Here is a 16009-nt window from a genome sequence, read left to right as displayed (position 1 = left end):
ACGTCTTCTTGCTTCTCACGCCGGCTTCTGGCTCTGCGGGGGGGACGGCGGCGCGGCTCCGGGATCGGACGACCAAGGATGCATTCCTGTGTTCGATCCCTCTGGAGCTAATCGTGTCCAGTAGCCTAAGAAGCATGACCTATCCACAGTTAGTAGGGCTGCTTCTCTCCCCTCAGTCCCACGTAGCAGAGAGTCTGTTGCCTGCAGATCTCTCTGAAAATAAAAAATCCTAACAAAATACTTTCTTTTTAGCGAGCTCAGGAGAGCTCACTAAGGTGCACCCAGCTCGTCCGGGCACAGATTCAAACTGAGGTCTGGAGGAGGGACATAGAGGGAGGAGCCAGTGCACACCAGTATTCCTAATTCTTTCTTAAAGTGCCCTGTCTCCTGCGGAGCCCGTCTATTCCCCATGGTCCTTGAGTCCCCAGCATCCACTAGGACGTTAGAGAAATCACCATTCCTAAACAAATACGATGGATGGACAGATAGGAGTATGAGGCAAGTGCAATAGGTACTGCAGAACCTAGGCTCTAGGATGTTTTGGGACGGCACATGCTGGGTACATGTAGTTCCACAAACTCAGGAAAGCCATGCTCAAGATCAATAAGTGGTCACTGATCAATGTTCCCATATGAATATAAAAACGTACGTCTAACAAATAAACTAGGTTGAGATATTAGCAAACTACGGGCATTAATTGCCTTGAACAGGCCTAATTTGTCAAAAATAAATTTTTCTATAGCAAAGCAAATTATTTCAAGGAAATACATATTTTGCATAATGGGCATGATACAGAGGTGGACGCAAGTAGGGTCAGCTGCTGGGTCTTTGGTCATGGCAGATCTGTTTTTTGTAATGAGAAACCCACCTCCAGCTTCTCAGATCCGCTTCCTGCATCTGAAGACGCAGCATCAAAGACACCTCAACAACAACATGTGTACCATCTGACCCTAAGGTTGCCCGGAATTGTCCGCCTGAGCTAAGCTAGCGATGCCAGCAAATCTGCGTCGGATGACACAGTCGCCGGCTTTGACGCTGCTCCAAAATAGCGGCGACATGCCTCCGTTTTCTACAACACTGCCCGTCACTACCCCCCAACACCTGCAGCCTGTCCATCAAGCTTACGTCTAGAGCAGACGCATGCACAGATCAGAAAACCCCGCCCTCCTGCATCCAGCTCTGAAGCAGGCCTGATGTTTGAGGGGAAAAAAAACATACAGAGCAATTTCCTTATCAAAAGCACAAGCTGAGACCTGAAGAAGCGTAAGTGCATGCATCAATATGCAGAGGATGGCTGGGAAAAGCTTGTCTTTTCTTTTATAATAAAAAAAAAAAAAAAAATTCAAAAATTAGAAGTAGGACAGTTTTACTCTAAATATTTCTAATAGACTTCACAACAGGAATGGGGTAGGTCTGTCATCGTCAACCTGCCGGGAGGTTTGCATTTTATAGACCAAGATTTCTATTGAGTTTATTCCATTATTCGTTTCCCCCCTTGCTATACTGGAAGGCAGTTTAACACACTTAGTAACTAAAATAAAAATAACAATAAAAAAAAGTTTAGGCAACGCACATTTACAAAGCAAATAAACTGTAGAGCCAGGGACTGTCTGGTTACCCATAGTATGAGGTCATGTTGCATCCACAAGTACTACAAAACGATCTTCTGATTTCAGCCTCTGAATGGGTGCCAAACACAGCTTTTATTTGAGTAATTACAGAGTGCGGACATGCCTATATGCTGCACGGTAAACATTATACAATGCACTGGGATTATAAAAGGATAGTTTGAGATGCTTGAGGTCTTGCACTTGGTGCCCTAGTGTGTACTTAGCGACCAGCCGGGTCTGACAGAACAATGATCTATTTCAGCTTATTACCTGAGTAATCCTTTACCTCAGCGCTGATTACGGAGCCGTCCCAGAGGTTCTCAAAGTCGGTAACTTAGTATCACCCTTGGTAACCTACAGGAAACATAAAATGGGAGCATTTACAGCAGAAGTCACATAAAAACCCATGTGCGAGTCTGCTTTCTTGCATTACCATAGTCTTGGCTATGCAGGGACTTCATGTGCATTTTAGAAAATCTAATTACAATGTGTCCTTTTTGGCCGCTCAGAATGCTTGCCTCAGAATGAGATTGCTTTGTATGCGGGAAAATCTGGGGTACGAAACAATTAGTGTGGGTGGAAAGCTGAAACACTGGACATTCTACATCTGAGCAGCAGGAGTGGCCGTGAAGCGCACTTTCAGCGGCCTCCTAGCATTTACTACTATGTCTCAGCGGTCCACAGGCAAATGTACTTGGGGCTGGGGGAGTATGAGAGAGCAAAAGAAGGGGGGAGGGGGTTGGACAATTTAATTAGTTTAAGTGACTAGCTTCAAGACAGGAAGATGTTATGTATATGCTTTACGTCTTAAAACAGCTTGTAAAAAGGCAGATTTCGATGTGGTCTGTGAACTGCCATTTTCACATTCAATAGGAAATATAACATTACACCAGAGTTAACAATCTGAAAAGAAAACCGGTGAAGTCAAACATTTACTGCTGCTTAAAAAATAAAACAAGGTTAATAAGCGCAATAAAACGGACATCCCAAATGTTATATCAGACAGGACGCTCGCTTACAGCCCATCATCGAGAAGCGCGCAGACTACAACACCCGGGGTAATAAATTGTGGTTTATAGAAGCGGGACAGATAATATTCCATAAATAGTACATTGATCTGTAAACGGTGTTTAAAAAATTATTACAATACACTGGACCTTCAAAGAAACAGGACTACAATTGCTGAATTTGGCATTTTGGAATAACTTTATTTTGATTTTTTTAAATTTAAATCACGATTGGCAAACTTCTTCCACTTCCAGAGGAAAGGCCCTGTTCTACTACAGCCGCTGTAAGTCACATTTATAGAAGACAAAACAATAGTGCAAATATGTACACCTGGCGCTGTCACCTACAGAGTGAGAGCAGCTGATTTTAGGGAACTTGATCCCAATTTTCCCCAAAAAGATGAAAGAAACTAACCAGACAATAAGATAGCGCTTCTCACTTTGTATCAAAATATTTTTATACTAACATTATGGACTAACATTATGCATTTTCACATGTGGGCTTATTAGTTAATGAAGATCTGTCTATATAAGCTTGATATGTGTTATTAGATAGAGCTCGTTTATATATTATATATTCCCATATTTCTTTTTAAATAGAGTCTTATTGGGATTGTGATATCTATATAGTGCATCCAGGGTTATATTTATGATACCAGTGTGCAATATATAGTATTTGTATGTGGTAAAACACTTTTTAAACATTATCTGTATGTTTTAGTATTGGTACGGGCCGGTGCCTTACTGTATTAATTATATATATATATATATATATATATATATATATATATATATATATATATATATATATATATATATATATTATAAAATAAGAATTTACTTACCGATAATTCCATTTCTCATAGTCCGTAGTGGATGCTGGGACTCCGTCAGGACCATGGGGAATAGCGGGCTCCGCAGGAGACAGGGCACATCTAAATAAAGCTTTTAGGATCACATGGTGCGTACTGGCTCCTCCCCCTATGACCCTCCTCCAAGCCTCAGTTAGGTACTGTGCCCGGACGAGCGTACACAATAAGGAAGGATCTTGAATCCCGGGTAAGACTCATACCAGTCACACCGTACAACTTGTGATCTGAACCCAGTTAACAGTATGATAACAACAAATGAAGTAGCCTCTGAAAAGATGGCTCACAACAATAGTAATAACCCGATTTTTGTAACAATAACTATGTACAAACATTGCAGACAATCCGCACTTGGGATGGGCGCCCAGCATCCACTACGGACTATGAGAAATAGAATTATCGGTAAGTAAATTCTTATTTTCTCTAACGTCCTAGTGGATGCTGGGACTCCGTCAGGACCATGGGGATTATACCAAAGCTCCCAAACGGGCGGGAGAGTGCGGATGACTCTGCAGCACCGAATGAGAGAACTCCAGGTCCTCCTTAGCCAGAGTATCAAATTTGTAAAATTTTACAAACGTGTTCTCCCCTGACCACGTAGCTGCTCGGCAAAGTTGTAATGCCGAGACCCCTCGGGCAGCCGCCCAAGATGAGCCCACTTTCCTTGTGGAGTGGGCCTTTACAGATTTAGGCTGTGGCAGGCCTGCCACAGAATGTGCAAATTGGATTGTGCTACAGATCCAACGTGCAATCGTCTGTTTAGACGCAGGAGCACCCATCTTGTTGGGTGCATACAATATAAACAACGAGTCAGATTTTCTGACTTCAGCTGTCCTTGAAATATATATTTTTAATGCTCTGACAACGTCCAGTAACTTGGAGTCCTCCAAGTCGCTAGTAGCCGCAGGCACCACAATAGGCTGGTTCAAGTGAAAAGCCGAAACCACCTTAGGGAGAAAATGAGGACGTGTCCGCAGTTCTGCCCTGTCCGAATGGAAAATCAGATATGGGCTTTTGTACGATAAAGCCGCCAACTCTGAAACTCTCTGGCTGAAGCCAGGGCCAATAACATGGTTACCTTCCATGTAAGGTATTTTAAATCTACCGATTTTAGAGGCTCAAACCAATGAGATTTGAGAAAATTCAAAACTACGTTCAAATCCCACGGTGCCACTGGAGGCACCATTGGGGGTTGTATATGTAGTACACCTTTGACAAAAGTTTGTACTTCAGGAACTGACGCCAATTCCTTCTGGAAGAAGATTGATAAGGCCGAAATTTGAACTTTAATGGACCCTAATTTTAGGCCCATAGACAATCCTGCTTGCAGGAAATGTAAGAATCGACCCAATTGAAATTCTTCCGTTGGGGCCTTTTTGGCCTCACACCACGCAACATATTTTCGCCAAATGCGGTGATAATGTTGTACAGTCACTTCCTTCCTAGCCTTCATCAAGGTAGGAATAACTTCCTCTGGAATGCCCTTTTCTTTTAGAATCCGGCGTTCAACCGCCATGCCGTCAAACGCAGACGCGGTAAGTCTTGGAACATACAAGGTCCCTGCTGAAGCAGATCCCTTCTTAGAGGTAGAGGCCACGGATCCTCCGTGAGCATCTCTTGAAGTTCCGGATACCAAGTTCTTCTTGGCCAGTCCGGAGCCACTAGTATTGTTCTTACTCCCCTTTTCCGTATAATTCTCAGTACCTTTGGTATGAGAGGCAGAGGAGGGAACACATACACTGACTGGTACACCCACGGTGTTACCAGAGCGTCCACAGCTATTGCCTGAGGGTCTCTTGACCTGGCGCAATATCTGTCCAATTTTTTGTTGAGGCGAGACGCCATCATGTCCACCTTTGGTTTTTCCCAACGGTTCACAATCATGTGGAAGACTTCTGGATGGAGTCCCCACTCTCCCGGGTGAAGGTCGTGTCTGCTGAGGAAATCTGCTTCCCAGTTGTCCACTCCCGGGATGAACACTGCTGACAGTGCTATGACATGATTTTCCGCCCAGCGCAGAATCCTTGCCGCTTCTGTCATTGCTCTTCTGCTTCTCGTGCCGCCTTGTCGGTTTACGTGGGCGACTGCCGTGATGTTGTCCGACTGGATCAACACCGGCTGACCCTGAAGCAGCGGTTTTGCCAGGCTTAGAGCATTGTAGATCGCTCTTAGCTCCAGTATATTTATGTGAAGGGACGTCTCCAGGTTTGACCACACGCCCTGGAAGTTCCTTCCCTGTGTGACTGCTCCCCAGCCTCGTAGGCTGGCATCCGTAGTCACCAGGACCCAGTCCTGTATGCCGAATCTGCGGCCCTCTAACAGATGGGCACTCTGCAACCACCACAGGAGAGACAACCTTGTTCTTGGTGACAGTGTTATCCGCTGATGCATGTGCAGATGCGATCCGGACCATTTGTCCAGCAGATCCCACTGAAATGTTCGTGCATGGAATCTGCCAAATGGAATTGCTTCGTAAGAAGCCACCATCTTTCCCAGGACTCTTGTGCATTGATGTACTGACACAGTTCCTGGTTTTAGGAGGTTCCTGACAAGTTCGGATAACTCCCTTGCTTTCTCCCCCGGGAGAAACACCTTTTTCTGAACCGTGTCCAGAATCATTCCCAGGAACAGCAGACGTGTTGTCGGGGTCAATTGAGATTTTGGAAGATTCAGAATCCACCCGTGTTGCTGAAGCACTACCTGGGTTAGTGCTACACCGACTTCCAGCTGTTCTCTGGACTTTGCCCTTATCAGGAGATCGTCCAAGTAAGGGATAATTAATACGCCTTTTCTTCGTAGAAGAACCATCATTTCGGTCATTACCTTGGTAAAGACCCGAGGAGCCGTGGACAAACCAAACGGCAGCGTTTGAAACTGATAATGACAGTCTTGTATCACGAACCTGAGATACCCTTGGTGTGAGGGGTAAATTGGGACATGCAGATAAGCATCTTTTATGTCCAGGGACACCATGAAGTCCCCTTCCTCCAGATTCGCTATCACTGCTCTGAGTGACTCCATCTTGAACTTGAATTTCTGTATGTACAGGTTCAAGGATTTCAGGTTTAGAATAGGTCTTACCGAACCGTCTGGCTTCGGTACCACAAATAGTGTGGAATAATACCCCTTTCCCTGTTGTAGGAGGGGTACCTTGACTATCACCTGCTGAGAATACAGCTTGTGAATGGCTTCCAATACCGACGTCCTTTCTGAGGGAGACGTTGGTAAAGCAGACTTTAGGAACCGGCGAGGGGGAGACCTTTCGAACTCCAACATGTAACCCTGAGATATTATCTGCAGGATCCACGGGTCCACTTGTGAGCGAGCCCACTGATTGCTGAAAATCTTGAGTCGACCCCCCACCGCTCCTGAGTCCGCTTGTAAAGCCCCAGCGTCATGCTGATGGCTTTGTAGAACCCGGGGCGGGCTTCTGGTCCTGGGCAGGGGCTGCTTGCTGCCCTCTCTTACCCTTTCCTCTGCTTCGCGGCAGATAAGACTGTCCTTTTGGTCGCTTGTTTTTATAGGAGCGAAAGGACTGCGGCTGAAAAGACGGTGTCTTTTTCTGTTGGGAGGGGGTCTGAGGTAAAAAAGTGGATTTGCCGGCAGTTGCCGTGGCCACCAGGTCCGAAAGACCGACCCCAAATAATTCCTCTCCTTTATATGGCAATACTTCCATATGCCTTTTGGAATCCGCATCACCTGACCACTGTCGCGTCCATAAACTTCTTCTGGCAGATATGGACATCGCGCTTACCCTTGATGCTAGAGTACAAATATCCCTCTGAGCATCTCGCATATAAAGAAACGCATCCTTTAATTGCTCTAGAGTCAATAAAATACTGTCCCTATCCAGGGTATCAATATTTTCAGTCAGGGAATCCAACCACACTACCCCAGCACTGCACATCCAGGCTGAGGCTATTGCCGGTCGCAGTATAACACCAGTATGTGTGTATATACTCTTCAGTGTAGTTTCCAGCCTCCTATCTGCTGGATCCTTGAGGGCGGCCGTATCAGGAGACGGCAACGCCACTTGCTTTGATAAACGTGTGAGCGCCTTATCCACCCTAGGGGGTGTTTCCCAGCGCGCCCTAACCTCTGGTGGGAAAGGGTATAATGCCAATAACTTCTTGGAAATTAGCAGTTTTCTATCTGGGTTAACCCACGCTTCATCACACACGTCATTCAATTCCTCTGATTCTGGAAAAGCTACAGGTAGTTTTTTCACCCCCCACATAATACCCCTTTTTGAGGTACCAGCAGTATCAGAGATCTGCAAAGCCTCCTTCATTGCCGTGATCATATAACGTGTGGCCCTATTGGAAAATACGTTTGTTTCTTCACCGTCGACACTAGATTCATCTGTGTCGGTACCCGTGTCGACTGACTGAGGTAAGGGACGTTTTACAGCCCCTGACGGTGTCTGAGACGCCTGAGCCGGTACTAACTGGTTTTCCGGCCGTCTCATTTCGTCAACTGACTTTTGTAATGTGCTAACATTATCACGTAATTCCATAACTAAAGCCATCCATTCCGGTGTCGACTCCCTAGGGGGTGACATCACCATTACCGGCAATTGCTCTGCCTCCACACCAACATCGTCCTCATACATGTCGACACACACGTACCGACACACAGCAGCCACACAGGGAATGCTCTAATCGAAGACAGGACCCTCTTAGCCCTTTGGGGAGACAGAGGGAGAGTTTGCCAGCACACACCAAAAGCGCTATAAATGTATATAAACAACCCTAGAAGGTGTTGTTTTTGATATAGGCGCTTTTAATATATCAATATCGCCAAATTATGCCCCCCTTCTCTTTGTTACCCTGTTTCTGTAGTGCAGTGCAGGGGAGAATCCTGGGAGCCTTCCTCACCAGCGGAGCTGAGCAGGAAAAGGGCGCTGAGTGCTGAGGAGAATAAGCTCCGCCCCTTTTTCGGCGGGCTTTTCTCCCGGGTTTTAAGAAAACTGGCCTGGGTTAAATACATACATATAGCCTTAATGGCTATATGTGATGTATTTTTCGCCACTAAAGGTATTTAATATTGCTGCCCAGGGCGCCCCCAGCAGCGCCCTGCACCCTCCGTGACTGAATCAGTGAGACGTGTAGCAACAATGGCGCACAGCTGCAGTGCTGTGCGCTACCTTCATGAAGACTGAGGAGTCTTCTGCCGCCTGTTTCCGGACCTCCGATCTTCAGCGTCTGTAAGGGGGGTCGGCGGCGCGGCTCCGGGACGAACCCCAGGATGACCTGTGTTCCGACTCCCTCTGGAGCGAAGTGTCCAGTAGCCTAAGACTCCAATCCATCCTGCACGCAGGTGAGTTGGAAATCTCTCCCCTAAGTCCCTCGATGCAGTGATCCTGTTGCCAGCAGGATTCACTGAGATTTAAACCTAAAAAAAACTTTGTCTAAGCAGCTCTTTAGGAGAGCCACCTAGATTGCACCCTTCTCGGACGGGCACAAAAACCTAACTGAGGCTTGGAGGAGGGTCATAGGGGGAGGAGCCAGTACGCACCATGTGATCCTAAAAGCTTTATTTAGATGTGCCCTGTCTCCTGCGGAGCCCGCTATTCCCCATGGTCCTGACGGAGTCCCAGCATCCACTAGGACGTTAGAGAAATATATATACATACATACATACATACATACTAGGTGCTTCATCGCACCCTATGGGCGCTCTTCACACCGTCGCAAGGGGCTACGCCCCCTTAACCCTTGCATGCCTTCCTGGGGTTCAATATTTGTATTATATAAAGTATTACCTGCATTCCTTTGTTAGTGGTTAAATACTGCACAATGAAAGGGCGTGCGATGGTGAAGGAGGCGCAGCCCCTTGCGACGGCGTGAACAGCACCTGCAGGGCACGATGTACAGAATGTAGCGGGTGCGGGGGGGGACTGCGGATGGTGTCTGTAGATGCTGCAGGTGGAGGGGGGGCAGAAGTGGGGGTGGGGCCCGGATGGGGAAGAGTCGGGAGGTGCTGCGGGTGGGGGAGGGGCAGAGGAGTGGGGGATGCAGATTGGGGAGGGGTCCGGAGGCACTGCAGGTGGGGGAGGGGCAGGGGTGCCATGGGTGGGAGAGGGGCAGGTGTGGGGATGTTGTGGATGGGTGAAGGGTTCCGGAGGTGCTGTGGGATGGGAAGGGGCGGGAGTGCCGGGGGTGGGGTAGGGGTCCGCAGGCGCCATGGGTAGGGGAGGGGCAGGTATGGGTGGTGCGGCGCATAGGGAAGGAGGTCTGGAGGTGCTGCTGGTGGTGGAGGGGCAGGTGCGGTGGTGCCATTGGTGGGGGAGGGGTGGGTGAGGGGGGGACCGCGGATGGAGGAGGGTGTCTGCAGATGCTGCGGGTGGAGGGGGGCAGGTGTGGGGGGGGAGACATAATAAGGGGGTGGATGGTGGAGGGGGCCTGGAGGTGCTGTGGGTGGTGAAGGGGCGGAGGAGTGGGAGCCACGGGTGGTGTAGGGGGTCTGGAGGCACAGCGTGTGGGGGAGGGGAAGGTGCAGAGGTGTGGTGCATTGGGGAGAGGTCTGGAGGCGCTGCGGGTACAGTACCTGCCAAAAAGGTAGTTGGAGGGTATGCAGTAACGGGGCCAGGACAGGGTTGACGGGGCCAGGACAGGGGTGACGGGGCCAGGACAGGGGTGACGGGGCCAGGACAGGGGCGACGGGGCCAGGACAGAAATGACAGGGACAGGATAGGGGTGACAGGCCAGGGTAGGGGTGGCAGGAACAGGACAGGGGTGACAGGGCCAGTATAGGGTTGACAGGGCAAGCACAGGAGTAACAGGGCCAGGATAGGAGTAACAGGGCCAGCATAAGGGTGACAGGGCCAGCATAAGGGTGACAGGGCCAGCATAAGGGTGACAGGGCCAGCATAAGGGTGACAGGGCCAGCATAAGGGTGACAGGGCCAGCATAAGGGTGACAGGGCCAGGAGGCAGGGCAAGGCCATGGGTGACAGGGACATGACAGAACACAGGGCACGGGAGAGATTGGTATTAGGGACTAAACAGTGGTGACAGACAGATGTGTCTTACCGGAGTCACTGCTGCTGGCTGCTGCTGTTCCACTCCAACCTGTTGGGATCTGCTGCTGGTGGAGACTTGGCATGGCTGACTTTCTTAGGCTGGAGTCCTGCTTCCTCTGCCCGTCCGCATCCCTCCCCCCCTCCTCAGTCACACACCGCAGACCTCGCGCAGCTGGCGGGCACTGTGGTAAGGGGAGACTGGGAGTGACTGGTTAGCCCCCAGGAGATGCTGCGGCTGGAGGGAGGAGGGGGTCGGAGCCTGCAAGCAGCTCGGACTTCTGCAGCGTTACCCGCCGGCTAAAGTGTGTGAAGGAGCTGGGCGCACCTCACTGTGGGTGGCAGCGCTGCAGCTAGCGGTGGGGTTGCCGGGGCTGGAGATAACAGAGGCAGTACGGAACCTGCACAGCGGCAGGTGCCCCACAAAACTGCAGCTAAGAAGCGTGGAGTGTGCCAGAAAGTGACGCTCCTCCGCGCCAGAGAGGGGGGGGGGGGGGGGTCAAGCACACAGTGAGCCGGTACCCGTCTGTCTGTACGGCATACCCCCTCACACACCCCCATACCTCCCAAATGTCCCGATTTTCGCGGGACAGTCCCATTTTTTGGGGTCTGTCCCGCTGTCCCACCCGCGGGTCGCAGTGTCCCGCGGTAACGGGGGGGTCAGTTGGAAAGCTCCTGTACTCGCTGTTCTGCTTAGCAGAGCAGCGGTGAATAGTGGAGACACAGGGAGAGGGGGCATCAGGGGGTATGGATTAAGGGGGGGTTCCAGCAGCAGAGCCGGATTAAGGGGGGGGGGCAGGGGGTACGTACCGTTGGCCCCACAGTTTTAGGGGGCCCCCCGGCTCGAGTAGCTCTGTCCCAGCTCAGAACCCCCCCCCCCCCCCCCTCCTGCCAGCAACAACGGCAGCATTGTGCTACTGTCAGCACACGCTGCTGCGTGTTGGCAGGTCTGTGGTGTTGCAGGGAGGCAGCAGTCTCCCTGCTTTCTTCTGCCTGTGCGGGTGTGTAGGTGGGAGCGACCAACTCCTCTGGATTTACCCCTAGATGAGGGGCCAAAATTCCATTTAAAAAAAACAAAACGGAATTTGCGTAAGGGGGCGTGGCCTCGCGTCCCGCGATTAGGCCATGCCCCCAACCCACAGCAATGAGATAGGGCTCCCCTGTCTCAAGTGCCCTGGCCCCCCCGGACTCATAATCAGCCCCTGGGGGCATGCCAGCAGCTCACAGAGCGCTGGGCATGCCCCCTCATTGACGAAAACGGGGCCCTCCCGTGAAGCCACGCCCCCTTTTCGCCGAGTTTGTGTCCCTCCTTCTGTCTGAAGAAAGCTCCTGCAGAAAGCTTGGAGGTATGCACCCCTGCCTGTGCCATGCCCATACTATCTGCTGCTGCTCCTAGTCTCCTGTAGATTTGGCCAGATCTGTGACTCATTTGACTAACTCCGCCCACTGTTGTGACTCCGCCCAGCGTTAGCAAATGAATCACAAAGTCACAGATCTGGGCTATTATATAGGAGATATATATATATATATATATTTTGATACAAAGTGAGAAGCGCTGTCTTATTGTCTGGTTAGTACATTTATAGAAGAGTGAAGCTGATTACATTTTCTGCAAATTGAGTTTGAGTTTTGCAGCGGGACAGTCCATTAAATGGAGGGATTCAGTCCAGGAAACACTATTTTCAAGTCCCACTCCGACAGACACTGCATTTGTACATTTGCATTCACAGACCTAAATTTTGTCCAGAAGAGGCAAATAATAGGAATTTAATACCTACAGGTAATTCCTTTTCTCCTATTCCGTAGGGGATACTGGGATGGTAAGAGTTACCATGTGGTATAGATGGGGTCCATTGGAGCCACGGCACTTTAAAATTCTTCTTCAGTGTGCTGGCTCCTCCCTTCCATGCCCCTTCTGCAGACTCGGTCTAGGAAAACTGTGCCCGAGTAGATGGACATACTTTGAGAGGAGGAAAACAGATTTAAAAAAAAAAAAAAAAAAAGGAGCATAGCAGCGCTAACCACAACTTGAAACGATAGACAACAGCAGACCCAAACAGCAAGCACAACTCTTGCAGGAAAACTCGAAAGACAGAGGCAGGTGCCCAGTATCCCCTACAGACTAGGAGAAAAGGAATTACTGGTAGGTATTAAATTCCTATTTTCTCTCAAGTCCTAGGGGATACTGGGATGGTAAGAGTTACCATGGGGATGTCCCAAAGCTACCAGAACGGGTGGGAGAGTGCCGAGACCCCTGCAAAACCGAGCAACCAAACTGATGGTCCTCGGAAGCCAAGGTATCGAACTTGTTAAACTTCACAAAAAAAGTGTTTGAACCAAACCAAGTTGCCGCTCGGCATAACTGCAAAGCCAAGACAACACGGGCAGCTGCCCAGGAAGAACCCACTGACCTCGCGGAGTGGGCCTGAACAGAACTTGGCAGCGGCAAGGCTGCCGAAGAGTAAGCCTGTTGGATTTCATGACGAGCAGTTCTCCTGGCATAAATCTTCAAAGCTCCAACAACGTCCAAGGTTTTTGAAGATACTGACGTGTCAGACAACACAGGAACCACTATCGGCTGGTTGATGTGAAATGCCGACACCACCTTAGGCAGAAACAGCGGACGAGTCTTGAGCTCTGATCTAACCTCATGAAATACCAGGTAAGGACTCCTACAGGATAAGGCACCCAATTCAGAGACCTGCCTCGCTGAGGCCAAGGCCAAAAACACGACACTCTTCCAAGTCAAATACCTGAAGTTCACCCAGTGTAAAGGTTCAAACCAGTCTGATTGGAGAAAGGTAAGAACCAAATTGAGATCCCACAGTGCCGTGGGAGGAACAAAGGGTGGTTGCATACGAAGGACACCCTTTAGGAACGTCTGGACCTCTGGGCTCACAGCCAACTGTCTCTGGAAGAAGATAGACAGGGCCAAGATTTGAACCTTAATGGAGCCTAAATGAAGGCACACACGAGCTTGCAGGAAGAGCAAGAACCTCACACCAGGAAACCTATTTCTTCCAGATGCAATGCCTAGACGTGAACACCTTCTGAGCCTGGACCATAGTTGAGATAACCTTGGCGGGAAGCCCTTTACGGGCTGAAATCTCCCTTTCAACCGCCATGCCATCAAACGTAGCCGCAGTAAGTCTGGATACAAAAACGGACCTTGCAGGAGAAGATCCGTTTGGAGCGGCAAAGGCCAGGGCTCTTCGAGGGACATGGCCAGGAGGTTAGCTTACCAGGTCCGGCGAGGCCAATCCGGAGCAAGGAGAATTGCCTGCATGCTTTCCCTTTTTAGTCTGAAGACCCAGGGAATCAGAGGAATTGGAGTGAACAGATAAGACGAACTGGTATGTCCATGGTGCCGACAGGGCGTCCACCACTGCTGCGGCCTATGGATCCCTCGTCCTGGAGCTGTACTAACACAGCTTCTTGTTGAGACGAGAAGCCATTATGTCGATCAGCGGGCAGCCCCACCGCTGAACCAACAGCTGAAATGTTTGCGGGTGAAGACCCCACTCCCCCGGGGTGCAGATTGTGTCTGTTGAGGAAGTCCGCTTCCCAATTGTTCAGCCGGATGCAGAGATGCACTGAAATTTTTGGAGGTTTCAGAACGGAGTGCACCATTGATCGAATTGTCAAGGCCTTGTCCATAGGAAGGAACACCTTCTTAGACACCGTGTCCAGGATCATCCCCAAGAACTGTAGTCTCTGTGATGGTACCAGGTGTGAATTCTGTAGATTTAGAATACACCCATGAACCATCAGTAGCAGTGTAATCAGGGCGATGCTTTCCAACAACCGAGCTTCGGATACAGCTTTGATGAGAAGATCGTCCAAGTATGGAACGATATTCACACCCTTTACGTAGAGTAGTAACATCATCTCCGCCATCACCTTCGTGAACACCCGTGGATAGGACAAAGGGTAGGGGCCGGAACTGGAAGTGATCTTCCTTTGGTGCACACCTGAGGTAAGCCTGATGAGGCGGCCATGTTGGGATGTGAAGGTACACATCCTTGATATCCAGGGATAACAGGAATTCTCCCTTACATGCCTGAAATCACTGCTCTGAGGGATTCCATCTTGAATTTGAATACCCGAAGGTATGGGTTCAGAGATTTGAGGTTCAAGATTGGCCAGGCCGAACCGCCCGGTTTCTGCAACATGAACAGGCTGGAATAAAAGCCCTTGTTTCTGAGTAGAGGGGGAAGTGGGACAATGACCTGCATTTGTTGCAGTCATTAGATGGCCTCTAGCAAGGTAACTCTGGACACAGGTGAAGCTGGTAAGCCTGACCTGAAGAATCTGTGAGGAGGGAGTAGTTGAAACTCCTACCGGTATCCTTGGTGAGCACCCATCTGAAATTCCCCTTGAGGCCCGAGCCAACCGTCACGCGGAGGGCTTGGTAGAGGCAGAGCCTGAACTTTGTTCTAGGGAACCAGCGGCCGCTGGTCTGCATGCTCTACCTCAGTTTCCTCTAGCTGCGTTGTAAGCACCCCTGGCTCTGCCCCTAAAGCAGGCCGCACGAAAGGACTGGAGAGGGGCCGGGCTAAGCCTGTCTAGCCGGAGGAGCCGCTGATGGCAGATAGGCAGATTTACCGCCAGTTGCTTGGGAAATCCACTTGTTCAATTCCTCACCAAAGCCTCCCCCGTGAAAGAAAGGTTTTCAACGCCCTTTTTGGAATCGCCATCCACTGTAGCAGCCACAGACATAGCTGTAGAGCGTGAGTTGATAATGCCAATCTCCTTAACTGGCTTACTTAAAATTAGAAGAATCCTGAATATGTTGCAGGAGTGTTGGTAGCAAGCAATGGTGGGTCTTTGTGCGACTCCCACTGCAGTGTAAATGGATTTGAGTGTAATCTCAAACCTTACGATCAGCAGGGTCTTTTAAGGAGATAGCACCAGATACAGGCAGCACAATCTTACGTGACAGCCTGGACACTGAGGTAACCACAGTTGGCGGATTGTCCCACACCTTCCTATCCTCAGGGGGAAAAGGGAAGGAGTTTAGCAACCACTTAGGAGTTTGAAATTTCTTGTCAGGATTAACCCATGCCTCTTTAAAAAGTGTTTTTAATTCCTTAGAGACAGGAAAAGTGGCAGTAGACTCTTGTTTTACATTAAAAAACGACTCTTCCTGAGGCTCTGCCTCTTTTTCAGGGATATTCAGGACCTCTCTAAATAGAAGAGATAAGGGCTTCTACACCCTGAGACAGAGTACCGACTCCTTTATCCACCTCAACTTCTCCTTCCTCCAAATCTGGCATCAGAGTCAGACTGGAGCACATGGGGAAGTGTGCATTTCTGGGAACCAGCAGAGGGGGCTGAGAGGCAGGTCTAAGATCAGAATTATGAGTCAGAAAATCGTCCAGTTCAGATGATATGGTAGACATCATGCCTTTTATTGAATCTAGCCATTCTGGTTACTGTGTGCTGCTTCCCTGTGAAGGAAGACTGCACAGCAAAGACCCCCCGTGGAGAGGAGGAAAACTTT

General features: G+C 49.6%; 1 protein-coding gene across 1 annotated transcript in view; it reads right to left on the bottom strand.

The window, feature by feature from the left end:
• DICER1 (dicer 1, ribonuclease III) overlaps window positions 1-16009 on the bottom strand; it is a 222538-nt gene that overhangs the window by 158326 nt on the left and 48203 nt on the right. The window contains exon 2 of the mRNA XM_063946538.1: window positions 1881-1964. The gene's annotated coding sequence lies outside the window, so the exon portion shown is untranslated. The remainder of the gene's footprint in view (window positions 1-1880; window positions 1965-16009) is intronic.

The sequence above is a fragment of the Pseudophryne corroboree genome, chromosome 12, assembly GCF_028390025.1.
Source record: "Pseudophryne corroboree isolate aPseCor3 chromosome 12, aPseCor3.hap2, whole genome shotgun sequence".
Lineage (NCBI taxonomy): Eukaryota > Metazoa > Chordata > Amphibia > Anura > Myobatrachidae > Pseudophryne > Pseudophryne corroboree.
This window is presented reverse-complemented; position numbering and strand designations above follow the sequence as displayed.